This window comes from Eleutherodactylus coqui, chromosome 5, assembly GCF_035609145.1.
Source record: "Eleutherodactylus coqui strain aEleCoq1 chromosome 5, aEleCoq1.hap1, whole genome shotgun sequence".
Classification (NCBI taxonomy): Eukaryota; Metazoa; Chordata; class Amphibia; order Anura; family Eleutherodactylidae; genus Eleutherodactylus; species Eleutherodactylus coqui.
The window spans coordinates 40,919,865-40,940,100 of record NC_089841.1 but is presented as its reverse complement, the minus strand read 5'-3'; the positions used below and the strand labels follow the sequence as shown (position 1 = coordinate 40,940,100).

Below are 20,236 nucleotides of genomic sequence, written 5' to 3'. Positions count from 1 at the left end.
GCGTTCGCACTGCAGAAAGCCCATAGGAAAGGAGGAGGAACTGTCAACGGGCATTCTAAGCTGAATGTGCCTGCTCTCGTCAGATCGCTGCCGCCAGCCAGCTTGAGGCCTGGCAAGTACCAGTATGGGTGACCGGCTGGGAATCCCAGGTCCCGTTGACTTTTAAGGCCGTGAGTAGGTTTCTTTCCTTTTCGGAGGTGCGTTCGCACTGCAGAAAGCCCATAGGAAAGGAGGAGGAGCTGTCAACGGGCATTCTAAGCTGAATGTGCCTGCTCTCGTCAGATCGCGGCCGCCAGCCAGCTTGAGGCCTGGCAAGTACCAGTATGGGTGACCGGCTGGGAATCCCAGGTCCCGTTGACGTTTAAGGCCGTGAGTAGGTTTCTTTCCTTTTCGGAGGTGCGTTCGCACTGCAGAAAGCCCATAGGAAAGGAGGAGGAGCTGTCAACGGGCATTCTAAGCTGAATGTGCCTTCTCTCGTCAGATCGCGGCCGCCAGCCAGCTTGAGGCCTGGCAAGTACCAGTATGGGTGACCGGCTGGGAATCCCAGGTCCCGTTGACTTTTAAGGCCGTGAGTAGGTTTCTTTCCTTTTCGGAGGTGCGTTCGCACTGCAGAAAGCCCATAGGAAAGGAGGAGGAACTGTCAGTGGGCATTCTAAGCTGAATGTGCCTGCTCTCGTCAGATCGCTGCCGCCAGCCAGCTTGAGGCCTGGCAAGTACCAGTATGGGTGACCGGCTGGGAATCCCAGGTCCCGTTGACTTTTAAGGCCGTGAGTAGGTTTCTTTCCTTTTCGGAGGTGCGTTCGCACTGCAGAAAGCCCATAGGAAAGGAGGAGGAGCTGTCAACGGGCATTCTAAGCTGAATGTGCCTGCTCTCGTCAGATCGCGGCCGCCAGCCAGCTTGAGGCCTGGCAAGTACCAGTATGGGTGACCGGCTGGGAATCCCAGGTCCCGTTGACTTTTAAGGCCGTGAGTAGGTTTCTTTCCTTTTCGGAGGTGCGTTCGCACTGCAGAAAGCCCATAGGAAAGGAGGAGGAGCTGTCAACGGGCATTCTAAGCTGAATGTGCCTTCTCTCGTCAGATCGCGGCCGCCAGCCAGCTTGAGGCCTGGCAAGTACCAGTATGGGTGACCGGCTGGGAATCCCAGGTCCCGTTGACTTTTAAGGCCGTGAGTAGGTTTCTTTCCTTTTCGGAGGTGCGTTCGCACTGCAGAAAGCCCATAGGAAAGGAGGAGGAGCTGTCAACGGGCATTCTAAGCTGAATGTGCCTGCTCTCGTCAGATCGCGGCCGCCAGCCAGCTTGAGGCCTGGCAAGTACCAGTATGGGTGACCGGCTGGGAATCCCAGGTCCCGTTAACTTTTAAGGCCGTGAGTAGGTTTCTTTCCGTTTCGGAGGTGCGTTCGCACTGCAGAAAGCCCATAGGAAAGGAGGAGGAGCTGTCAACGGGCATTCTAAGCTGAATGTGCCTGCTCTCGTCAGATCGCGGCCGCCAGCCAGCTTGAGGCCTGGCAAGTACCAGTATGGGTGACCGGCTGGGAATCCCAGGTCCCGTTGACTTTTAAGGCCGTGAGTAGGTTTCTTTCCTTTTCGGAGGTGCGTTCGCACTGCAGAAAGCCCATAGGAAAGGAGGAGGAGCTGTCAACGGGCATTCTAAGCTGAATGTGCCTGCTCTCGTCAGATCGCGGCCGCCAGCCAGCTTGAGGCCTGGCAAGTACCAGTATGGGTGACCGGCTGGGAATCCCAGGTCCCGTTGACTTTTAAGGCCGTGAGTAGGTTTCTTTCCGTTTCGGAGGTGCTATCGCACTGCAGAAAGCCCATAGGAAAGGAGGAGGAGCTGTCAACGGGCATTCTAAGCTGAATGTGCCTGCTCTCGTCAGATCGTGGCCGCCAGCCAGCTTGAGGCCTGGCAAGTACCAGTATGGGTGACCGGCTGGGAATCCCGGGTGACCGGCTGTGAATCCCAGGTCTCGTTGACTTTTAAGGCCGTGAGTAGGTTTCTTTCCTTTTCGGAGGTGCGTTCGCACTGCAGAAAGCCCATAGGAAAGGAGGAGGACCTGTCAACGGGCATTCTAAGCTGAATGTGCCTGCTCTCGTCAGATCGCGGCCGCCAGCCAGCTTGAGGCCTGGCAAGTACCAGTATGGGTGACCGGCTGGGAATCCCAGGTCCCGTTGACTTTTAAGGCCGTGAGTAGGTTTCTTTCCTTTTCGGAGGTGCGTTCGCACTGCAGAAAGCCCATAGGAAAGGAGGAGGAGCTGTCAACGGGAATTCTAAGCTGAATGTGCCTGCTCTCGTCAGATCGCGGCCGCCAGCCAGCTTGAGGCCTGGCAAGTACCAGTATGGGTGACCGGCTGGGAATCCCAGGTCCCGTTGACTTTTAAGGCCGTGAGTAGGTTTCTTTCCTTTTCGGAGGTGCGTTCGCACTGCAGAAAGCCCATAGGAAAGGAGGAGGAGCATTCTAAGCTGAATGTGCCTGCTCTCGTCAGATCGCGGCCGCCAGCCAGCTTGAGGCCTGGCAAGTACCAGTATGGGTGACCGGCTGGGAATCCCAGGTCCCGTTGACTTTTAAGGCCGTGAGTAGGTTTCTTTCCGTTTCGGAGGTGCGTTCGCACTGCAGAAAGCCCATAGGAAAGGAGGAGGAGCTGTCAACGGGCATTCTAAGCTGAATGTGCCTGCTCTCGTCAGATCGCGGCCGCCAGCCAGCTTGAGGCCTGGCAAGTACCAGTATGGGTGACCGGCTGGGAATCCCAGGTCCCGTTGACTTTTAAGGCCGTGAGTAGGCTTCTTTCCTTTTCGGAGGTGCGTTCGCACTGCAGAAAGCCCATAGGAAAGGAAGAGGAGCTGTCAACGGGCATTCTAAGCTGAATGTGCCTGCTCTCGTCAGATCGCGGCCGCCAGCCAGCTTGAGGCCTGGCAAGTACCAGTATGGGTGACCGGCTGGGAATCCCAGGTCCCATTGACTTTTAAGGCCGTGAGTAGGTTTCTTTCCTTTTCGGAGGTGCGTTCGCACTGCAGAAAGCCCATAGGAAAGGAGGAGGAGCTGTCAACGGGCATTCTAAGCTGAATGTGCCTGCTCTCGTCAGATCGCAGCCGCCAGCCAGCTTGAGGCCTGGCAAGTACCAGTATGGGTGACCGGCTGGGAATCCCAGGTCCCGTTGACTTTTTAGGCCGTGAGTAGGTTTCTTTCCTTTTCGGAGGTGCGTTCGCACTGCAGAAAGCCCATAGGAAAGGAGGAGGAGCTGTCAACAGGCATTCTAAGCTGAATGTGCCTGCTCTCGTCAGATCGCGGCCGCCAGCCAGCTTGAGGCCTGGCAAGTACCAGTATTCGTGACCGGCTAGGAATCCCAGGTCCGGTTGCCTTTTAAGGCCGTGAGTAGGTTTCTTTCCTTTTCGGAGGTGCGTTCGCACTGCAGAAAGCCCATAGGAAAGGGGGAGGAGCTGTCAACGGGCATTCTAAGCTGAATGTGCCTGCTCTCGTCAGATCGCGGCCGCCAGCCAGCTTGAGGCCTGGCAAGTACCAGTATGGGTGACCGGCTGGGAATCCCAGGTCACGTTGACTTTTAAGGCCGTGAGTAGGTTTCTTTCCTTTTCGGAGGTGAGTTCGCACTGCAGAAAGCCCATAGGAAAGGAGGAGGAGCTGTCAACGGGCATTCTAAGCTGAATGTGCCTGCTCTCGTCAGATCGCGGCCGCCAGCCAGCTTGAGGCCTGGCAAGTACCAGTATGGGTGACTGGCTGGGAATCCCAGGTCCCATTGACTTTTAAGGCCGTGAGTAGGTTTCTTTCCTTTTCGGAGGTGCGTTCGCACTGCAGAAAGCCCATAGGAAAGGAGGAGGAGCTGTCAACGGGCATTCTAAGCTGAATGTGCCCGCTCTCGTCAGATCGCGGCCGCCAGCCAGCTTGAGGCCTGGCAAGTACCAGTATGGGTGACCGGCTGGGAATCCCAGGTCCCGTTGAGTTTGAAGGCCGTGAGTAGGTTTCTTTCCTTTTCGGAGGTGCGTTCGCACTGCAGAAAGCCCATAGGAAAGGAGGAGGAGCTGTCAACGGGCATTCTAAGCTGAATGTGCCTGCTCTCGTCAGATCGCAGCCGCCAGCCAGCTTGAGGCCTGGCAAGTACCAGTATGGGTGACCGGCTGGGAATCCCAGGTCCCGTTGACTTTTAAGGCCGTGAGTAGGTTTCTTTCCTTTTCGGAGGTGCGTTCGCACTGCAGAAAGCCCATAGGAAAGGAGGAGGAGCTGTCAACAGGCATTCTAAGCTGAATGTGCCTGCTCTCGTCAGATCGCGGCCGCCAGCCAGCTTGAGGCCTGGCAAGTACCAGTATTCGTGACCGGCTAGGAATCCCAGGTCCGGTTGCCTTTTAAGGCCGTGAGTAGGTTTCTTTCCTTTTCGGAGCTGCGTTCGCACTGCAGAAAGCCCATAGGAAAGGAGGAGGAGCTGTCAACGGGCATTCTAAGCTGAATGTGCCTGCTCTCGTCAGATCGCGGCCGCCAGCCAGCTTGAGGCCTGGCAAGTACCAGTATGGGTGACCGGCTGGGAATCCCAGGTCCCGTTGACTTTTAAGGCCGTGAGTAGGTTTCTTTCCTTTTCGGAGGTGCGTTCGCACTGCAGAAAGCCCATAGGAAAGGGGGAGGAGCTGTCAACGGGCATTCTAAGCTGAATGTGCCTGCTCTCGTCAGATCGCGGCCGCCAGCCAGCTTGAGGCCTGGCAAGTACCAGTATGGGTGACCGGCTGGGAATCCCAGGTCACGTTGACTTTTAAGGCCGTGAGTAGGTTTCTTTCCTTTTCGGAGGTGCGTTCGCACTGCAGAAAGCCCATAGGAAAGGAGAAGGAGCTGTCAACGGGCATTCTAAGCTGAATGTGCCTGCTCTCGTCAGATCGCGGCCGCCAGCCAGCTTGAGGCCTGGCAAGTACCAGTATGGGTGACCGGCTGGGAATCCCAGGTCCCGTTGACTTTTAAGGCCGTGAGTAGGTTTCTTTCCTTTTCGGAGGTGCGTTCGCACTGCAGAAAGCCCATAGGAAAGGAGGAGGAGCTGTCAACGGGCATTCTAAGCTGAATGTGCCTGCTCTCGTCAGATCGCGGCCGCCAGCCAGCTTGAGGCCTGGCAAGTACCAGTATGGGTGACCGGCTGGGAATCCCAGGTCCCGTTGACTTTTAAGGCCGTGAGTAGGTTTCTTTCCTTTTCGGAGGTGAGTTCGCACTGCAGAAAGCCCATAGGAAAGGAGGAGGAGCTGTCAACGGGCATTCTAAGCTGAATGTGCCTGCTCTCGTCAGATCGCGGCCGCCAGCCAGCTTGAGGCCTGGCAAGTACCAGTATGGGTGACCGGCTGGGAATCCCAGGTCCCGTTGACTTTTAAGGCCGTGAGTAGGTTTCTTTCCTTTTCGGAGGTGCGTTCGCACTGCAGAAAGCCCATAGGAAAGGAGGAGGAGCTGTCAACGGGCATTCTAAGCTGAATGTGCCCGCTCTCGTCAGATCGCGGCCGCCAGCCAGCTTTAGGCCTGGCAAGTACCAGTATGGGTGACCGGCTGGGAATCCCAGGTCCCGTTGACTTTTAAGGCCGTGAGTAGGTTTCTTTCCTTTTCGGAGGTGCGTTCGCACTGCAGAAAGCCCATAGGAAAGGAGGAAGAGCTATCAACGGGCATTCTAAGCTGAATGTGCCTGCTCTCGTCAGATCGCGGCCGCCAGCCAGCTTGAGGCCTGGCAAGTACCAGTATGGGTGACCGGCTGGGAATCCCAGGTCCCGTTGACTTTTAAGGCCGTGAGTAGGTTTCTTTCCTTTTCGGAGGTGCGTTCGCACTGCAGAAAGCCCATAGGAAAGGAGGAGGAGCTGTCAACGGGCATTCTAAGCTGAATGTGCCTGCTCTCGTCAGATCGCGGCCGCCAGCCAGCTTGAGGCCTGGCAAGTACCAGTATGGGTGACCGGCTGGGAATCCCAGGTCCCGTTGACTTTTAAGGCCATGATTAGGTTTCTTTCCTTTTCGGAGGTGCGTTCGCACTGCAGAAAGCCCATAGGAAAGGAGGAGGAGCTGTCAACGGGCATTCTAAGCTGAATGTGCCTGCTCTCGTCAGATCGCGGCCGCCAGCCAGCTTGAGGCCTGGCAAGTACCAGTATGGGTGACCGGCTGGGAATCCCAGGTCCCGTTGACTTTTAAGGCCGTGAGTAGGTTTCTTTCCTTTTCGGAGGTGCGTTCGCACTGCAGAAAGCCCATAGGAAAGGAGGAGGAACTGTCAACGGGCATTCTAAGCTGAATGTGCCTGCTCTCGTCAGATCGCTGCCGCCAGCCAGCTTGAGGCCTGGCAAGTACCAGTATGGGTGACCGGCTGGGAATCCCAGGTCCCGTTGACTTTTAAGGCCGTGAGTAGGTTTCTTTCCTTTTCGGAGGTGCGTTCGCACTGCAGAAAGCCCATAGGAAAGGAGGAGGAGCTGTCAACGGGCATTCTAAGCTGAATGTGCCTGCTCTCGTCAGATCGCGGCCGCCAGCCAGCTTGAGGCCTGGCAAGTACCAGTATGGGTGACCGGCTGGGAATCCCAGGTCCCGTTGACGTTTAAGGCCGTGAGTAGGTTTCTTTCCTTTTCGGAGGTGCGTTCGCACTGCAGAAAGCCCATAGGAAAGGAGGAGGAGCTGTCAACGGGCATTCTAAGCTGAATGTGCCTTCTCTCGTCAGATCGCGGCCGCCAGCCAGCTTGAGGCCTGGCAAGTACCAGTATGGGTGACCGGCTGGGAATCCCAGGTCCCGTTGACTTTTAAGGCCGTGAGTAGGTTTCTTTCCTTTTCGGAGGTGCGTTCGCACTGCAGAAAGCCCATAGGAAAGGAGGAGGAACTGTCAGTGGGCATTCTAAGCTGAATGTGCCTGCTCTCGTCAGATCGCTGCCGCCAGCCAGCTTGAGGCCTGGCAAGTACCAGTATGGGTGACCGGCTGGGAATCCCAGGTCCCGTTGACTTTTAAGGCCGTGAGTAGGTTTCTTTCCTTTTCGGAGGTGCGTTCGCACTGCAGAAAGCCCATAGGAAAGGAGGAGGAGCTGTCAACGGGCATTCTAAGCTGAATGTGCCTGCTCTCGTCAGATCGCGGCCGCCAGCCAGCTTGAGGCCTGGCAAGTACCAGTATGGGTGACCGGCTGGGAATCCCAGGTCCCGTTGACTTTTAAGGCCGTGAGTAGGTTTCTTTCCTTTTCGGAGGTGCGTTCGCACTGCAGAAAGCCCATAGGAAAGGAGGAGGAGCTGTCAACGGGCATTCTAAGCTGAATGTGCCTTCTCTCGTCAGATCGCGGCCGCCAGCCAGCTTGAGGCCTGGCAAGTACCAGTATGGGTGACCGGCTGGGAATCCCAGGTCCCGTTGACTTTTAAGGCCGTGAGTAGGTTTCTTTCCTTTTCGGAGGTGCGTTCGCACTGCAGAAAGCCCATAGGAAAGGAGGAGGAGCTGTCAACGGGCATTCTAAGCTGAATGTGCCTGCTCTCGTCAGATCGCGGCCGCCAGCCAGCTTGAGGCCTGGCAAGTACCAGTATGGGTGACCGGCTGGGAATCCCAGGTCCCGTTAACTTTTAAGGCCGTGAGTAGGTTTCTTTCCGTTTCGGAGGTGCGTTCGCACTGCAGAAAGCCCATAGGAAAGGAGGAGGAGCTGTCAACGGGCATTCTAAGCTTAATGTGCCTGCTCTCGTCAGATCGCGGCCGCCAGCCAGCTTGAGGCCTGGCAAGTACCAGTATGGGTGACCGGCTGGGAATCCCAGGTCCCGTTGACTTTTAAGGCCGTGAGTAGGTTTCTTTCCTTTTCGGAGGTGCGTTCGCACTGCAGAAAGCCCATAGGAAAGGAGGAGGAGCTGTCAACGGGCATTCTAAGCTGAATGTGCCTGCTCTCGTCAGATCGCGGCCGCCAGCCAGCTTGAGGCCTGGCAAGTACCAGTATGGGTGACCGGCTGGGAATCCCAGGTCCCGTTGACTTTTAAGGCCGTGAGTAGGTTTCTTTCCGTTTCGGAGGTGCTATCGCACTGCAGAAAGCCCATAGGAAAGGAGGAGGAGCTGTCAACGGGCATTCTAAGCTGAATGTGCCTGCTCTCGTCAGATCGTGGCCGCCAGCCAGCTTGAGGCCTGGCAAGTACCAGTATGGGTGACCGGCTGGGAATCCCGGGTGACCGGCTGTGAATCCCAGGTCTCGTTGACTTTTAAGGCCGTGAGTAGGTTTCTTTCCTTTTCGGAGGTGCGTTCGCACTGCAGAAAGCCCATAGGAAAGGAGGAGGACCTGTCAACGGGCATTCTAAGCTGAATGTGCCTGCTCTCGTCAGATCGCGGCCGCCAGCCAGCTTGAGGCCTGGCAAGTACCAGTATGGGTGACCGGCTGGGAATCCCAGGTCCCGTTGACTTTTAAGGCCGTGAGTAGGTTTCTTTCCTTTTCGGAGGTGCGTTCGCACTGCAGAAAGCCCATAGGAAAGGAGGAGGAGCTGTTAACGGGAATTCTAAGCTGAATGTGCCTGCTCTCGTCAGATCGCGGCCGCCAGCCAGCTTGAGGCCTGGCAAGTACCAGTATGGGTGACCGGCTGGGAATCCCAGGTCCCGTTGACTTTTAAGGCCGTGAGTAGGTTTCTTTCCTTTTCGGAGGTGCGTTCGCACTGCAGAAAGCCCATAGGAAAGGAGGAGGAGCATTCTAAGCTGAATGTGCCTGCTCTCGTCAGATCGCGGCCGCCAGCCAGCTTGAGGCCTGGCAAGTACCAGTATGGGTGACCGGCTGGGAATCCCAGGTCCCGTTGACTTTTAAGGCCGTGAGTAGGTTTCTTTCCGTTTCGGAGGTGCGTTCGCACTGCAGAAAGCCCATAGGAAAGGAGGAGGAGCTGTCAACGGGCATTCTAAGCTGAATGTGCCTGCTCTCGTCAGATCGCGGCCGCCAGCCAGCTTGAGGCCTGGCAAGTACCAGTATTCGTGACCGGCTAGGAATCCCAGGTCCGGTTGCCTTTTAAGGCCGTGAGTAGGTTTCTTTCCTTTTCGGAGCTGCGTTCGCACTGCAGAAAGCCCATAGGAAAGGAGGAGGAGCTGTCAACGGGCATTCTAAGCTGAATGTGCCTGCTCTCGTCAGATCGCGGCCGCCAGCCAGCTTGAGGCCTGGCAAGTACCAGTATGGGTGACCGGCTGGGAATCCCAGGTCCCGTTGACTTTTAAGGCCGTGAGTAGGTTTCTTTCCTTTTCGGAGGTGCGTTCGCACTGCAGAAAGCCCATAGGAAAGGGGGAGGAGCTGTCAACGGGCATTCTAAGCTGAATGTGCCTGCTCTCGTCAGATCGCGGCCGCCAGCCAGCTTGAGGCCTGGCAAGTACCAGTATGGGTGACCGGCTGGGAATCCCAGGTCACGTTGACTTTTAAGGCCGTGAGTAGGTTTCTTTCCTTTTCGGAGGTGAGTTCGCACTGCAGAAAGCCCATAGGAAAGGAGGAGGAGCTGTCAACGGGCATTCTAAGCTGAATGTGCCTGCTCTCGTCAGATCGCGGCCGCCAGCCAGCTTGAGGCCTGGCAAGTACCAGTATGGGTGACCGGCTGGGAATCCCAGGTCCCATTGACTTTTAAGGCCGTGAGTAGGTTTCTTTCCTTTTCGGAGGTGCGTTCGCACTGCAGAAAGCCCATAGGAAAGGAGGAGGAGCTGTCAACGGGCATTCTAAGCTGAATGTGCCCGCTCTCGTCAGATCGCGGCCGCCAGCCAGCTTGAGGCCTGGCAAGTACCAGTATGGGTGACCGGCTGGGAATCCCAGGTCCCGTTGAGTTTTAAGGCCGTGAGTAGGTTTCTTTCCTTTTCGGAGGTGCGTTCGCACTGCAGAAAGCCCATAGGAAAGGAGGAGGAGCTGTCAACGGGCATTCTAAGCTGAATGTGCCTGCTCTCGTCAGATCGCAGCCGCCAGCCAGCTTGAGGCCTGGCAAGTACCAGTATGGGTGACCGGCTGGGAATCCCAGGTCCCGTTGACTTTTAAGGCCGTGAGTAGGTTTCTTTCCTTTTCGGAGGTGCGTTCGCACTGCAGAAAGCCCATAGGAAAGGAGGAGGAGCTGTCAACAGGCATTCTAGGCTGAATGTGCCTGCTCTCGTCAGATCGCGGCCGCCAGCCAGCTTGAGGCCTGGCAAGTACCAGTATTCGTGACCGGCTAGGAATCCCAGGTCCGGTTGCCTTTTAAGGCCGTGAGTAGGTTTCTTTCCTTTTCGGAGCTGCGTTCGCACTGCAGAAAGCCCATAGGAAAGGAGGAGGAGCTGTCAACGGGCATTCTAAGCTGAATGTCCCTGCTCTCGTCAGATCGCGGCCGCCAGCCAGCTTGAGGCCTGGCAAGTACCAGTATGGGTGACCGGCTGGGAATCCCAGGTCCCGTTGACTTTTAAGGCCGTGAGTAGGTTTCTTTCCTTTTCGGAGGTGCGTTCGCACTGCAGAAAGCCCATAGGAAAGGGGGAGGAGCTGTCAACGGGCATTCTAAGCTGAATGTGCCTGCTCTCGTCAGATCGCGGCCGCCAGCCAGCTTGAGGCCTGGCAAGTACCAGTATGGGTGACCGGCTGGGAATCCCAGGTCACGTTGACTTTTAAGGCCGTGAGTAGGTTTCTTTCCTTTTCGGAGGTGAGTTCGCACTGCAGAAAGCCCATAGGAAAGGAGGAGGAGCTGTCAACGGGCATTCTAAGCTGAATGTGCCTGCTCTCGTCAGATCGCGGCCGCCAGCCAGCTTGAGGCCTGGCAAGTACCAGTATGGGTGACCGGCTGGGAATCCCAGGTCCCATTGACTTTTAAGGCCGTGAGTAGGTTTCTTTCCTTTTCGGAGGTGCGTTCGCACTGCAGAAAGCCCATAGGAAAGGAGGAGGAGCTGTCAACGGGCATTCTAAGCTGAATGTGCCCGCTCTCGTCAGATCGCGGCCGCCAGCCAGCTTGAGGCCTGGCAAGTACCAGTATGGGTGACCGGCTGGGAATCCCAGGTCCCGTTGACTTTTAAGGCCGTGAGTAGGTTTCTTTCCTTTTCGGAGGTGCGTTCGCACTGCAGAAAGCCCATAGGAAAGGAGGAGGAGCTGTCAACGGGCATTCTAAGCTGAATGTGCCTGCTCTCGTCAGATCGTGGCCGCCAGCCAGCTTGAGGCCTGGCAAGTACCAGTATGGGTGACCGGCTGGGAATCCCAGGTCCCGTTGACTTTTAAGGCCGTGAGTAGGTTTCTTTCCGTTTCGGAGGTGCGTTCGCACTGCAGAAAGCCCATAGGAAAGGAGGAGGAGCTGTCAACGGGCATTCTAAGCTGAATGTGCCTGCTCTCGTCAGATCGCGGCCGCCAGCCAGCTTGAGGCCTGGCAAGTACCAGTATGGGTGACCGGCTGGGAATCCCAGGTCCCGTTGACTTTTAAGGCCGTGAGTAGGCTTCTTTCCTTTTCGGAGGTGCGTTCGCACTGCAGAAAGCCCATAGGAAAGGAGGAGGAGCTGTCAACGGGCATTCTAAGCTGAATGTGCCTGCTCTCGTCAGATCGCGGCCGCCAGCCAGCTTGAGGCCTGGCAAGTACCAGTATGGGTGACCGGCTGGGAATCCCAGGTCCCGTTGACTTTTAAGGCCGTGAGTAGGTTTCTTTCCTTTTCGGAGGTGCGTTCGCACTGCAGAAAGCCCATAGGAAAGGAGGAGGAGCTGTCAACGGGCATTCTAAGCTGAATGTGCCTGCTCTTGTCAGATCGCGGCCGCCAGCCAGCTTGAGGCCTGGCAAGTACCAGTATGGGTGACCGGCTGGGAATCCCAGGTCCCGTTGACTTTTAAGGCCGTGAGTAGGTTTCTTTCCTTTTCGGAGGTGCGTTCGCACTGCAGAAAGCCCATAGGAAAGGAGGAGGAGCTGTCAACGGGCATTCTAAGCTGAATGTGCCTGCTCTCGTCAGATCGCGGCCGCCAGCCAGCTTGAGGCCTGGCAAGTACCAGTATGGGTGACCGGCTGGGAATCCCAGGTCCCGTTGACTTTTAAGGCCGTGAGTAGGTTTCTTTCCTTTTCGGAGCTGCGTTCGCACTGCAGAAAGCCCATAGGAAAGGAGGAGGAGCTGTCAACGGGCATTCTAAGCTGAATGTGCCTGCTCTCGTCAGATCGCGGCCGCCAGCCAGCTTGAGGCCTGGCAAGTACCAGTATGGGTGACCGGCTGGGAATCCCAGGTCCCGTTGACTTTTAAGGCCGTGAGTAGGTTTCTTTCCTTTTCGGAGGTGCGTTCGCACTGCAGAAAGCCCATAGGAAAGGGGGAGGAGCTGTCAACGGGCATTCTAAGCTGAATGTGCCTGCTCTCGTCAGATCGCGGCCGCCAGCCAGCTTGAGGCCTGGCAAGTACCAGTATGGGTGACCGGCTGGGAATCCCAGGTCACGTTGACTTTTAAGGCCGTGAGTAGGTTTCTTTCCTTTTCGGAGGTGAGTTCGCACTGCAGAAAGCCCATAGGAAAGGAGGAGGAGCTGTCAACGGGCATTCTAAGCTGAATGTGCCTGCTCTCGTCAGATCGCGGCCGCCAGCCAGCTTGAGGCCTGGCAAGTACCAGTATGGGTGACCGGCTGGGAATCCCAGGTCCCATTGACTTTTAAGGCCGTGAGTAGGTTTCTTTCCTTTTCGGAGGTGCGTTCGCACTGCAGAAAGCCCATAGGAAAGGAGGAGGAGCTGTCAACGGGCATTCTAAGCTGAATGTGCCCGCTCTCGTCAGATCGCGGCCGCCAGCCAGCTTGAGGCCTGGCAAGTACCAGTATGGGTGACCGGCTGGGAATCCCAGGTCCCGTTGACTTTTAAGGCCGTGAGTAGGTTTCTTTCCTTTTCGGAGGTGCGTTCGCACTGCAGAAAGCCCATAGGAAAGGGGGAGGAGCTGTCAACGGGCATTCTAAGCTGAATGTGCCTGCTCTCGTCAGATCGCGGCCGCCAGCCAGCTTGAGGCCTGGCAAGTACCAGTATGGGTGACCGGCTGGGAATCCCAGGTCACGTTGACTTTTAAGGCCGTGAGTAGGTTTCTTTCCTTTTCGGAGGTGAGTTCGCACTGCAGAAAGCCCATAGGAAAGGAGGAGGAGCTGTCAACGGGCATTCTAAGCTGAATGTGCCTGCTCTCGTCAGATCGCGGCCGCCAGCCAGCTTGAGGCCTGGCAAGTACCAGTATGGGTGACCGGCTGGGAATCCCAGGTCCCATTGACTTTTAAGGCCGTGAGTAGGTTTCTTTCCTTTTCGGAGGTGCGTTCGCACTGCAGAAAGCCCATAGGAAAGGAGGAGGAGCTGTCAACGGGCATTCTAAGCTGAATGTGCCCGCTCTCGTCAGATCGCGGCCGCCAGCCAGCTTGAGGCCTGGCAAGTACCAGTATGGGTGACCGGCTGGGAATCCCAGGTCCCATTGACTTTTAAGGCCGTGAGTAGGTTTCTTTCCTTTTCGGAGGTGAGTTCGCACTGCAGAAAGCCCATAGGAAAGGAGGAGGAGCTGTCAACGGGCATTCTAAGCTGAATGTGCCTGCTCTCGTCAGATCGCGGCCGCCAGCCAGCTTGAGGCCTGGCAAGTACCAGTATGGGTGACCGGCTGGGAATCCCAGGTCCCATTGACTTTTAAGGCCGTGAGTAGGTTTCTTTCCTTTTCGGAGGTGCGTTCGCACTGCAGAAAGCCCATAGGAAAGGAGGAGGAGCTGTCAACGGGCATTCTAAGCTGAATGTGCCCGCTCTCGTCAGATCGCGGCCGCCAGCCAGCTTGAGGCCTGGCAAGTACCAGTATGGGTGACCGGCTGGGAATCCCAGGTCCCGTTGACTTTTAAGGCCGTGAGTAGGTTTCTTTCCTTTTCGGAGGTGCGTTCGCACTGCAGAAAGCCCATAGGAAAGGGGGAGGAGCTGTCAACGGGCATTCTAAGCTGAATGTGCCTGCTCTCGTCAGATCGCGGCCGCCAGCCAGCTTGAGGCCTGGCAAGTACCAGTATGGGTGACCGGCTGGGAATCCCAGGTCACGTTGACTTTTAAGGCCGTGAGTAGGTTTCTTTCCTTTTCGGAGGTGAGTTCGCACTGCAGAAAGCCCATAGGAAAGGAGGAGGAGCTGTCAACGGGCATTCTAAGCTGAATGTGCCTGCTCTCGTCAGATCGCGGCCGCCAGCCAGCTTGAGGCCTGGCAAGTACCAGTATGGGTGACCGGCTGGGAATCCCAGGTCCCATTGACTTTTAAGGCCGTGAGTAGGTTTCTTTCCTTTTCGGAGGTGCGTTCGCACTGCAGAAAGCCCATAGGAAAGGAGGAGGAGCTGTCAACGGGCATTCTAAGCTGAATGTGCCCGCTCTCGTCAGATCGCGGCCGCCAGCCAGCTTGAGGCCTGGCAAGTACCAGTATGGGTGACCGGCTGGGAATCCCAGGTCCCGTTGAGTTTTAAGGCCGTGAGTAGGTTTCTTTCCTTTTCGGAGGTGCGTTCGCACTGCAGAATGCCCATAGGAAAGGAGGAGGAGCTGTCAACGGGCATTCTAAGCTGAATGTGCCTGCTCTCGTCAGATCGTGGCCGCCAGCCAGCTTGAGGCCTGGCAAGTACCAGTATGGGTGACCGGCTGGGAATCCCAGGTCCCGTTGACTTTTAAGGCCGTGAGTAGGTTTCTTTCCGTTTCGGAGGTGCGTTCGCACTGCAGAAAGCCCATAGGAAAGGAGGAGGAGCTGTCAACGGGCATTCTAAGCTGAATGTGCCTGCTCTCGTCAGATCGCGGCCGCCAGCCAGCTTGAGGCCTGGCAAGTACCAGTATGGGTGACCGGCTGGGAATCCCAGGTCCCGTTGACTTTTAAGGCCGTGAGTAGGCTTCTTTCCTTTTCGGAGGTGCGTTCGCACTGCAGAAAGCCCATAGGAAAGGAGGAGGAGCTGTCAACGGGCATTCTAAGCTGAATGTGCCTGCTCTCGTCAGATCGCGGCCGCCAGCCAGCTTGAGGCCTGGCAAGTACCAGTATGGGTGACCGGCTGGGAATCCCAGGTCCCGTTGACTTTTAAGGCCGTGAGTAGGTTTCTTTCCTTTTCGGAGGTGCGTTCGCACTGCAGAAAGCCCATAGGAAAGGAGGAGGAGCTGTCAACGGGCATTCTAAGCTGAATGTGCCTGCTCTCGTCAGATCGCGGCCGCCAGCCAGCTTGAGGCCTGGCAAGTACCAGTATGGGTGACCGGCTGGGAATCCCAGGTCCCGTTGACTTTTAAGGCCGTGAGTAGGTTTCTTTCCTTTTCGGAGGTGCGTTCGCACTGCAGAAAGCCCATAGGAAAGGAGGAGGAGCTGTCAACGGGCATTCTAAGCTGAATGTGCCTGCTCTCGTCAGATCGCGGCCGCCAGCCAGCTTGAGGCCTGGCAAGTACCAGTATGGGTGACCGGCTGGGAATCCCAGGTCCCGTTGACTTTTAAGGCCGTGAGTAGGTTTCTTTCCTTTTCGGAGGTGCGTTCGCACTGCAGAAAGCCCATAGGAAAGGAGGAGGAACTGTCAACGGGCATTCTAAGCTGAATGTGCCTGCTCTCGTCAGATCGCGGCCGCCAGCCAGCTTGAGGCCTGGCAAGTACCAGTATTCGTGACCGGCTGGGAATCCCAGGTCCCGTTGACTTTTAAGGCCGTGAGTAGGTTTCTTTCCTTTGTCGGAGGTGCGTTCGCACTGCAGAAAGCCCATAGGAAAGGAGGAGGAGCTGTCAACGGGCATTCTAAGCTGAATGTGCCTGCTCTCGTCGGATCACGGCCGCCAGCCAGCTTGAGGCCTGGCAAGTACCAGTATGGGTGACCGGCTGGGAATCCCAGGTCCCGTTGACTTTTAAGGCCGTGAGTAGGTTTCTTTCCTTTTCGGAGGTGCGTTCGCACTGCAGAAAGCCCATAGGAAAGGAGGAGGAGCTGTCAACGGGCATTCTAAGCTGAATGTGCCTGCTCTCGTCAGATCGCGGCCGCCAGCCCGCTTGAGGCCTGGCAAGTACCAGTATGGGTGACCGGCTGGGAATCCCAGGTCCCGTTGACTTTTAAGGCCGTGAGTAGGTTTCTTTCGTTTTCGGAGGTGCGTTCGCACTGCAGAAAGCCCATAGGAAAGGAGGAGGAGCTGTCCACGGGCATTCTAAGCTGAATGTGCCTGCTCTCGTCAGAACGCGGCCGCCAGCCAGCTTGAGGCCTGGCAAGTACCAGTATGGGTGACCGGCTGGGAATCCCAGGTCCCGTTGACTTTTAAGGCCGTGAGTAGGTTTCTTTCCTTTTCGGAGGTGCGTTCGCACTGCAGAAAGCCCATAGGAAAGGAGGAGGAGCTGTCAACGGGCATTCTAAGCTGAATGTGCCTGCTCTCGTCAGATCGCGGCCGCCAGCCCGCTTGAGGCCTGGCAAGTACCAGTATGGGTGACCGGCTGGGAATCCCAGGTCCCGTTGACTTTTAAGGCCGTGAGTAGGTTTCTTTCCTTTTCGGAGGTGCGTTCGCACTGCAGAAAGCCCATAGGAAAGGAGGAGGAGCTGTCAACGGGCATTCTAAGCTGAATGTGCCTGCTCTCGTCAGATCGCGGCCGCCAGCCAGCTTGAGGCCTGGCAAGTACCAGTATGGGTGACCGGCTGGGAATCCCAGGTCCCGTTGACTTTTAAGGCCGTGAGTAGGTTTCTTTCCTTTTCGGAGGTGCGTTTGCACTGCAGAAAGCCCATAGGAAAGGAGGAGGAGCTGTCAACGGGCATTCTAAGCTGAATGTGCCTGCTCTCGTCAGATCGCGGCCGCCAGCCAGCTTGAGGCCTGGCAAGTACCAGTATGGGTGACCGGCTGGGAATCCCAGGTCCCGTTGACTTTTAAGGCCGTGAGTAGGTTTCTTTCCTTTTCGGAGGTGCGTTCGCACTGCAGAAAGCCCATAGGAAAGGAGGAGGAACTGTGAACGGGCATTCTAAGCTGAATGTGCCTGCTCTCGTCAGATCGCGGCCGCCAGCCAGCTTGAGGCCTGGCAAGTACCAGTATGGGTGACCGGTTGGGAATCCCAGGTCCCGTTGACTTTTAAGGCCGTGAGTAGGTTTCTTTCCTTTTCGGAGGTGCGTTCGCACTGCAGAAAGCCCATAGGAAAGGAGGAGGAGCTGTCAACGGGCATTCTAAGCTGAATGTGCCTGCTCTCGTCAGATCGCGGCCGCCAGCCAGCTTGAGGCCTGGCAAGTACCAGTATGGGTGACCGGCTGGGAATCCCAGGTCCCGTTGACTTTTAAGGCCGTGAGTAGGTTTCTTTCCTTTTCGGAGGTGCGTTCGCACTGCAGAAAGCCCATAGGAAAGGAGGAGGAGCAGTCAACGGGCATTCTAAGCTGAATGTGCCTGCTCTCGTCAGATCGCGGCCGCCAGCCCGCTTGAGGCCTGGCAAGTACCAGTATGGGTGACCGGCTGGGAATCCCAGGTCCCGTTGACTTTTAAGGCCGTGAGTAGGTTTCTTTCCTTTTCGGAGGTGCGTTCGCACTGCAGAAAGCCCATAGGAAAGGAGGAGGAGCTGTCAACGGGCATTCTAAGCTGAATGTGCCTGCTCTCGTCGGATCGCGGCCGCCAGCCAGCTTGAGGCCTGGCAAGTACCAGTATGGGTGACCGGTTGGGAATCCCAGGTCCCGTTGACTTTTAAGGCCGTGAGTAGGTTTCTTTCCTTTTCGGAAGTGCGTTCGCACTGCAGAAAGCCCATAGGAAAGGAGGAGGAGCTGTCAACGGGCATTCTAAGCTGAATGTGCCTGCTCTCGTCAGATCGCGGCCGCCAGCCCGCTTGAGGCCTGGCAAGTACCAGTATGGGTGACCGGCTGGGAATCCCAGGTCCCGTTGACTTTTAAGGCCGTGAGTAGGTTTCTTTCCTTTTCGGAGGTGCGTTCACACTGCAGAAAGCCCATAGGAAAGGAGGAGGAGCTGTCAACGGGCATTCTAAGCTGAATGTGACTGCTCTCGTCAGATCGCGGCCGCCAGCCAGCTTGAGGCCTGGCAAGTACCAGTATGGGTGACCGGCTGGGAATCCCAGGTCCCGTTGACTTTTAAGGCCGTGAGTAGGTTTCTTTCCTTTTCGGAGGTGCGTTCGCACTGCAGAAAGCCCATAGGAAAGGAGGAGGAACTGTCAACGGGCATTCTAAGCTGAATGTGCCTGCTCTCGTCAGATCGCGGCCGCCAGCCAGCTTGAGGCCTGGCAAGTACCAGTATGGGTGACCGGTTGGTAATCCCAGGTCCCGTTGACTTTTAAGGCCGTGAGTAGGTTTCTTTCCTTTTCGGAGGTGCGTTCGCACTGCAGAAAGCCCATAGGAAAGGAGGAGGAGCTGTCAACGGGCATTCTAAGCTGAATGTGCCTGCTCTCGTCAGATCGCGGCCGCCAGCCAGCTTGAGGCCTGGCAAGTACCAGTATGGGTGACCGGCTGGGAATCCCAGGTCCCGTTGACTTTTAAGGCCGTGAGTAGGTTTTTTCCTTTTCGGAGGTGCGTTCGCACTGCAGAAAGCCCATAGGAAAGGAGGAGGAGCTGTCAACGGGCATTCTAAGCTGAATGTGCCTGCTCTCGTTAGATCGCGGCCGCCAGCCCGCTTGAGGCCTGGCAAGTACCAGTATGGGTGACCGGCTGGGAATCCCAGGTCCCGTTGACTTTTAAGGCCGTGAGTAGGTTTCTTTCCTTTTCGGAGGTGCGTTCGCACTGCAGAAAGCCCATAGGAAAGGAGGAGGAGCTGTCAACGGGCATTCTAAGCTGAATGTGCCTGCTCTCGTCGGATCGCGGCCGCCAGCCAGCTTGAGGCCTGGCAAGTACCAGTATGGGTGACCGGCTGGGAATCCCAGGTCCCGTTGACTTTTAAGGCCGTGAGTAGGTTTCTTTCCTTTTCGGAGGTGCGTTCGCACTGCAGAAAGCCCATAGGAAAGGAGGAGGAGCTGTCAACGGGCATTCTAAGCTGAATGTGCCTGCTCTCGTCAGATCGCGGCCGCCAGCCAGCTTGAGGCCTGGCAAGTACCAGTATGGGTGACCGGCTGGGAATCCCAGGTCCCGTTGACTTTTAAGGCCGTGAGTAGGTTTCTTTCCTTTTCGGAGGTGCGTTCGCACTGCAGAAAGCCCATAGGAAAGGAGGAGGAGCTGTCAACGGGCATTCTAAGCTGAATGTGCCTGCTCTCGTCAGATCGCGGCCGCCAGCCCGCTTGAGGCCTGGCAAGTACCAGTATGGGTGACCGGCTGGGAATCCCAGGTCCCGTTGACTTTTAAGGCCGTGAGTAGGTTTCTTTCCTTTTCGGAGGTGCGTTCGCACTGCAGAAAGCCCATAGGAAAGGAGGAGGAGCTGTCAACGGGCATTCTAAGCTGAATGTGCCTGCTCTCGTCAGATCGCGGCCGCCAGCCAGCTTGAGGCCTGGCAAGTACCAGTATGGGTGACCGGCTGGGAATCCCAGGTCCCGTTGACTTTTAAGGCCGTGAGTAGGTTTCTTTCCTTTTCGGAGGTGCGTTCGCACTGCAGAAAGCCCATAGGAAAGGAGGAGGAGCTGTCAACGGGCATTCTAAGCTGAATGTGCCTGCTCTCGTCAGATCGCGGCCGCCAGCCAGCTTGAGGCCTGGCAAGTACCAGTATGGGTGACCGGCTGGGAATCCCAGGTCCCGTTGACTTTTAAGGCCGTGAGTAGGTTTCTTTCCTTTTCGGAGGTGCGTTCGCACTGCAGAAAGCCCATAGGAAAGGAGGAGGAGCTGTCAACGGGCATTCTAAGCTGAATGTGCCTGCTCTCGTCAGATCGCGGCCGCCAGCCAGCTTGAGGCCTGGCAAGTACCAGTATGGGTGACCGGCTGGGAATCCCAGGTCCCGTTGACTTTTAAGGCCGTGAGTAGGTTTCTTTCCGTTTCGGAGGTGCGTTCGCACTGCAGAAAGCCCATAGGAAAGGAGGAGGAGCTGTCAACGGGCATTCTAAGCTGAATGTGCCTGCTCTCGTCAGATCGCGGCCGCCAGCCAGCTTGAGGCCTGGCAAGTACCAGTATGGGTGACCGGATGGGAATCCCAGGTCCCGTTGACTTTTAAGGCCGTGAGTAGGTTTCTTTTCGTTTCGGAGGTGCGTTCGCACTGCAGAAAGCCCATAGGAAAGGAGGAGGAGCTGTCAACGGGCATTCTAAGCTGAATGTGCCTGCTCTCGTCAGATTGCGGCCGCCAGCCAGCTTGAGGCCTGGCAAGTACCAGTATGGGTGACCGGCTGGGAATCCCAGGTCCCGTTGACTTTTAAGGCCGTGAGTAGGTTTCTTTCCTTTTCGGAGGTGCGTTCGCACTGCAGAAAGCCCATAGGAAAGGAGGAGGAGCTGTCAACGGGCTTTCTAAGCTGAATGTGCCTGCTCTCGTCAGATCGCGGCCGCCAGCCAGCTTGAGGCCTGGCAAG

The 20,236-nt window shown here is 56.6% G+C and overlaps 81 pseudogenes; all 81 read left to right on the top strand.

Annotated features, from left to right (window-relative positions):
• The first annotated feature begins 42 nt into the window (after positions 1 to 42).
• On the top strand, positions 43 to 161 carry LOC136629825 (5S ribosomal RNA; annotated as a pseudogene).
• Positions 162 to 440: 279 nt separating this feature from the next.
• LOC136630834 (5S ribosomal RNA) lies at positions 441 to 559 on the top strand (annotated as a pseudogene).
• Positions 560 to 639: 80 nt separating this feature from the next.
• On the top strand, positions 640 to 758 carry LOC136630577 (5S ribosomal RNA; annotated as a pseudogene).
• An 80-nt stretch (positions 759 to 838) lies between these two features.
• Positions 839 to 957, top strand: LOC136629317 (5S ribosomal RNA; annotated as a pseudogene).
• Positions 958 to 1,037: 80 nt separating this feature from the next.
• On the top strand, positions 1,038 to 1,156 carry LOC136630833 (5S ribosomal RNA; annotated as a pseudogene).
• An 80-nt stretch (positions 1,157 to 1,236) lies between these two features.
• LOC136630242 (5S ribosomal RNA) lies at positions 1,237 to 1,355 on the top strand (annotated as a pseudogene).
• An 80-nt stretch (positions 1,356 to 1,435) lies between these two features.
• On the top strand, positions 1,436 to 1,554 carry LOC136629316 (5S ribosomal RNA; annotated as a pseudogene).
• Positions 1,555 to 1,634: 80 nt separating this feature from the next.
• Positions 1,635 to 1,753, top strand: LOC136629315 (5S ribosomal RNA; annotated as a pseudogene).
• A 300-nt stretch (positions 1,754 to 2,053) lies between these two features.
• Positions 2,054 to 2,172, top strand: LOC136629313 (5S ribosomal RNA; annotated as a pseudogene).
• An 80-nt stretch (positions 2,173 to 2,252) lies between these two features.
• LOC136629984 (5S ribosomal RNA) lies at positions 2,253 to 2,371 on the top strand (annotated as a pseudogene).
• A 268-nt stretch (positions 2,372 to 2,639) lies between these two features.
• On the top strand, positions 2,640 to 2,758 carry LOC136629312 (5S ribosomal RNA; annotated as a pseudogene).
• A 279-nt stretch (positions 2,759 to 3,037) lies between these two features.
• LOC136629651 (5S ribosomal RNA) lies at positions 3,038 to 3,156 on the top strand (annotated as a pseudogene).
• Positions 3,157 to 3,435: 279 nt separating this feature from the next.
• LOC136630563 (5S ribosomal RNA) lies at positions 3,436 to 3,554 on the top strand (annotated as a pseudogene).
• Positions 3,555 to 3,833: 279 nt separating this feature from the next.
• LOC136629847 (5S ribosomal RNA) lies at positions 3,834 to 3,952 on the top strand (annotated as a pseudogene).
• Positions 3,953 to 4,032: 80 nt separating this feature from the next.
• LOC136629639 (5S ribosomal RNA) lies at positions 4,033 to 4,151 on the top strand (annotated as a pseudogene).
• A 279-nt stretch (positions 4,152 to 4,430) lies between these two features.
• LOC136629311 (5S ribosomal RNA) lies at positions 4,431 to 4,549 on the top strand (annotated as a pseudogene).
• Positions 4,550 to 4,629: 80 nt separating this feature from the next.
• LOC136630561 (5S ribosomal RNA) lies at positions 4,630 to 4,748 on the top strand (annotated as a pseudogene).
• An 80-nt stretch (positions 4,749 to 4,828) lies between these two features.
• Positions 4,829 to 4,947, top strand: LOC136629310 (5S ribosomal RNA; annotated as a pseudogene).
• Positions 4,948 to 5,027: 80 nt separating this feature from the next.
• Positions 5,028 to 5,146, top strand: LOC136629309 (5S ribosomal RNA; annotated as a pseudogene).
• Positions 5,147 to 5,226: 80 nt separating this feature from the next.
• LOC136629307 (5S ribosomal RNA) lies at positions 5,227 to 5,345 on the top strand (annotated as a pseudogene).
• An 80-nt stretch (positions 5,346 to 5,425) lies between these two features.
• Positions 5,426 to 5,544, top strand: LOC136629247 (5S ribosomal RNA; annotated as a pseudogene).
• An 80-nt stretch (positions 5,545 to 5,624) lies between these two features.
• On the top strand, positions 5,625 to 5,743 carry LOC136630056 (5S ribosomal RNA; annotated as a pseudogene).
• Positions 5,744 to 5,823: 80 nt separating this feature from the next.
• LOC136629306 (5S ribosomal RNA) lies at positions 5,824 to 5,942 on the top strand (annotated as a pseudogene).
• An 80-nt stretch (positions 5,943 to 6,022) lies between these two features.
• On the top strand, positions 6,023 to 6,141 carry LOC136629305 (5S ribosomal RNA; annotated as a pseudogene).
• An 80-nt stretch (positions 6,142 to 6,221) lies between these two features.
• On the top strand, positions 6,222 to 6,340 carry LOC136629824 (5S ribosomal RNA; annotated as a pseudogene).
• A 279-nt stretch (positions 6,341 to 6,619) lies between these two features.
• Positions 6,620 to 6,738, top strand: LOC136630832 (5S ribosomal RNA; annotated as a pseudogene).
• Positions 6,739 to 6,818: 80 nt separating this feature from the next.
• On the top strand, positions 6,819 to 6,937 carry LOC136630576 (5S ribosomal RNA; annotated as a pseudogene).
• An 80-nt stretch (positions 6,938 to 7,017) lies between these two features.
• Positions 7,018 to 7,136, top strand: LOC136629304 (5S ribosomal RNA; annotated as a pseudogene).
• An 80-nt stretch (positions 7,137 to 7,216) lies between these two features.
• On the top strand, positions 7,217 to 7,335 carry LOC136630831 (5S ribosomal RNA; annotated as a pseudogene).
• An 80-nt stretch (positions 7,336 to 7,415) lies between these two features.
• On the top strand, positions 7,416 to 7,534 carry LOC136630241 (5S ribosomal RNA; annotated as a pseudogene).
• An 80-nt stretch (positions 7,535 to 7,614) lies between these two features.
• On the top strand, positions 7,615 to 7,733 carry LOC136629957 (5S ribosomal RNA; annotated as a pseudogene).
• Positions 7,734 to 7,813: 80 nt separating this feature from the next.
• Positions 7,814 to 7,932, top strand: LOC136629303 (5S ribosomal RNA; annotated as a pseudogene).
• Positions 7,933 to 8,232: 300 nt separating this feature from the next.
• On the top strand, positions 8,233 to 8,351 carry LOC136629301 (5S ribosomal RNA; annotated as a pseudogene).
• An 80-nt stretch (positions 8,352 to 8,431) lies between these two features.
• On the top strand, positions 8,432 to 8,550 carry LOC136630450 (5S ribosomal RNA; annotated as a pseudogene).
• A 467-nt stretch (positions 8,551 to 9,017) lies between these two features.
• LOC136629300 (5S ribosomal RNA) lies at positions 9,018 to 9,136 on the top strand (annotated as a pseudogene).
• An 80-nt stretch (positions 9,137 to 9,216) lies between these two features.
• LOC136630560 (5S ribosomal RNA) lies at positions 9,217 to 9,335 on the top strand (annotated as a pseudogene).
• Positions 9,336 to 9,614: 279 nt separating this feature from the next.
• On the top strand, positions 9,615 to 9,733 carry LOC136629846 (5S ribosomal RNA; annotated as a pseudogene).
• Positions 9,734 to 9,813: 80 nt separating this feature from the next.
• LOC136629628 (5S ribosomal RNA) lies at positions 9,814 to 9,932 on the top strand (annotated as a pseudogene).
• Positions 9,933 to 10,211: 279 nt separating this feature from the next.
• Positions 10,212 to 10,330, top strand: LOC136629837 (5S ribosomal RNA; annotated as a pseudogene).
• An 80-nt stretch (positions 10,331 to 10,410) lies between these two features.
• On the top strand, positions 10,411 to 10,529 carry LOC136630559 (5S ribosomal RNA; annotated as a pseudogene).
• Positions 10,530 to 10,808: 279 nt separating this feature from the next.
• On the top strand, positions 10,809 to 10,927 carry LOC136630350 (5S ribosomal RNA; annotated as a pseudogene).
• Positions 10,928 to 11,007: 80 nt separating this feature from the next.
• LOC136630219 (5S ribosomal RNA) lies at positions 11,008 to 11,126 on the top strand (annotated as a pseudogene).
• Positions 11,127 to 11,206: 80 nt separating this feature from the next.
• LOC136629299 (5S ribosomal RNA) lies at positions 11,207 to 11,325 on the top strand (annotated as a pseudogene).
• Positions 11,326 to 11,405: 80 nt separating this feature from the next.
• Positions 11,406 to 11,524, top strand: LOC136629298 (5S ribosomal RNA; annotated as a pseudogene).
• An 80-nt stretch (positions 11,525 to 11,604) lies between these two features.
• On the top strand, positions 11,605 to 11,723 carry LOC136630459 (5S ribosomal RNA; annotated as a pseudogene).
• An 80-nt stretch (positions 11,724 to 11,803) lies between these two features.
• LOC136629297 (5S ribosomal RNA) lies at positions 11,804 to 11,922 on the top strand (annotated as a pseudogene).
• An 80-nt stretch (positions 11,923 to 12,002) lies between these two features.
• LOC136629294 (5S ribosomal RNA) lies at positions 12,003 to 12,121 on the top strand (annotated as a pseudogene).
• Positions 12,122 to 12,201: 80 nt separating this feature from the next.
• On the top strand, positions 12,202 to 12,320 carry LOC136630558 (5S ribosomal RNA; annotated as a pseudogene).
• A 279-nt stretch (positions 12,321 to 12,599) lies between these two features.
• Positions 12,600 to 12,718, top strand: LOC136630231 (5S ribosomal RNA; annotated as a pseudogene).
• Positions 12,719 to 12,798: 80 nt separating this feature from the next.
• LOC136630557 (5S ribosomal RNA) lies at positions 12,799 to 12,917 on the top strand (annotated as a pseudogene).
• A 677-nt stretch (positions 12,918 to 13,594) lies between these two features.
• Positions 13,595 to 13,713, top strand: LOC136630116 (5S ribosomal RNA; annotated as a pseudogene).
• Positions 13,714 to 13,793: 80 nt separating this feature from the next.
• On the top strand, positions 13,794 to 13,912 carry LOC136630556 (5S ribosomal RNA; annotated as a pseudogene).
• Positions 13,913 to 14,191: 279 nt separating this feature from the next.
• Positions 14,192 to 14,310, top strand: LOC136629844 (5S ribosomal RNA; annotated as a pseudogene).
• An 80-nt stretch (positions 14,311 to 14,390) lies between these two features.
• LOC136630218 (5S ribosomal RNA) lies at positions 14,391 to 14,509 on the top strand (annotated as a pseudogene).
• Positions 14,510 to 14,589: 80 nt separating this feature from the next.
• LOC136629293 (5S ribosomal RNA) lies at positions 14,590 to 14,708 on the top strand (annotated as a pseudogene).
• Positions 14,709 to 14,788: 80 nt separating this feature from the next.
• LOC136629292 (5S ribosomal RNA) lies at positions 14,789 to 14,907 on the top strand (annotated as a pseudogene).
• An 80-nt stretch (positions 14,908 to 14,987) lies between these two features.
• LOC136629291 (5S ribosomal RNA) lies at positions 14,988 to 15,106 on the top strand (annotated as a pseudogene).
• An 80-nt stretch (positions 15,107 to 15,186) lies between these two features.
• LOC136629290 (5S ribosomal RNA) lies at positions 15,187 to 15,305 on the top strand (annotated as a pseudogene).
• Positions 15,306 to 15,585: 280 nt separating this feature from the next.
• On the top strand, positions 15,586 to 15,704 carry LOC136630680 (5S ribosomal RNA; annotated as a pseudogene).
• An 80-nt stretch (positions 15,705 to 15,784) lies between these two features.
• On the top strand, positions 15,785 to 15,903 carry LOC136630408 (5S ribosomal RNA; annotated as a pseudogene).
• An 80-nt stretch (positions 15,904 to 15,983) lies between these two features.
• Positions 15,984 to 16,102, top strand: LOC136629947 (5S ribosomal RNA; annotated as a pseudogene).
• Positions 16,103 to 16,182: 80 nt separating this feature from the next.
• Positions 16,183 to 16,301, top strand: LOC136630406 (5S ribosomal RNA; annotated as a pseudogene).
• An 80-nt stretch (positions 16,302 to 16,381) lies between these two features.
• LOC136629288 (5S ribosomal RNA) lies at positions 16,382 to 16,500 on the top strand (annotated as a pseudogene).
• Positions 16,501 to 16,580: 80 nt separating this feature from the next.
• LOC136629287 (5S ribosomal RNA) lies at positions 16,581 to 16,699 on the top strand (annotated as a pseudogene).
• An 80-nt stretch (positions 16,700 to 16,779) lies between these two features.
• On the top strand, positions 16,780 to 16,898 carry LOC136630612 (5S ribosomal RNA; annotated as a pseudogene).
• Positions 16,899 to 16,978: 80 nt separating this feature from the next.
• LOC136629286 (5S ribosomal RNA) lies at positions 16,979 to 17,097 on the top strand (annotated as a pseudogene).
• Positions 17,098 to 17,177: 80 nt separating this feature from the next.
• Positions 17,178 to 17,296, top strand: LOC136630405 (5S ribosomal RNA; annotated as a pseudogene).
• An 80-nt stretch (positions 17,297 to 17,376) lies between these two features.
• Positions 17,377 to 17,495, top strand: LOC136630028 (5S ribosomal RNA; annotated as a pseudogene).
• An 80-nt stretch (positions 17,496 to 17,575) lies between these two features.
• LOC136630404 (5S ribosomal RNA) lies at positions 17,576 to 17,694 on the top strand (annotated as a pseudogene).
• An 80-nt stretch (positions 17,695 to 17,774) lies between these two features.
• On the top strand, positions 17,775 to 17,893 carry LOC136630486 (5S ribosomal RNA; annotated as a pseudogene).
• An 80-nt stretch (positions 17,894 to 17,973) lies between these two features.
• LOC136630782 (5S ribosomal RNA) lies at positions 17,974 to 18,092 on the top strand (annotated as a pseudogene).
• An 80-nt stretch (positions 18,093 to 18,172) lies between these two features.
• On the top strand, positions 18,173 to 18,291 carry LOC136629285 (5S ribosomal RNA; annotated as a pseudogene).
• A 79-nt stretch (positions 18,292 to 18,370) lies between these two features.
• LOC136630605 (5S ribosomal RNA) lies at positions 18,371 to 18,489 on the top strand (annotated as a pseudogene).
• Positions 18,490 to 18,569: 80 nt separating this feature from the next.
• On the top strand, positions 18,570 to 18,688 carry LOC136629933 (5S ribosomal RNA; annotated as a pseudogene).
• Positions 18,689 to 18,768: 80 nt separating this feature from the next.
• On the top strand, positions 18,769 to 18,887 carry LOC136629283 (5S ribosomal RNA; annotated as a pseudogene).
• Positions 18,888 to 18,967: 80 nt separating this feature from the next.
• Positions 18,968 to 19,086, top strand: LOC136630403 (5S ribosomal RNA; annotated as a pseudogene).
• An 80-nt stretch (positions 19,087 to 19,166) lies between these two features.
• On the top strand, positions 19,167 to 19,285 carry LOC136629282 (5S ribosomal RNA; annotated as a pseudogene).
• An 80-nt stretch (positions 19,286 to 19,365) lies between these two features.
• Positions 19,366 to 19,484, top strand: LOC136629281 (5S ribosomal RNA; annotated as a pseudogene).
• Positions 19,485 to 19,564: 80 nt separating this feature from the next.
• On the top strand, positions 19,565 to 19,683 carry LOC136629280 (5S ribosomal RNA; annotated as a pseudogene).
• Positions 19,684 to 19,763: 80 nt separating this feature from the next.
• On the top strand, positions 19,764 to 19,882 carry LOC136629787 (5S ribosomal RNA; annotated as a pseudogene).
• An 80-nt stretch (positions 19,883 to 19,962) lies between these two features.
• Positions 19,963 to 20,081, top strand: LOC136630253 (5S ribosomal RNA; annotated as a pseudogene).
• The last annotated feature ends 155 nt before the right edge of the window (positions 20,082 to 20,236 follow it).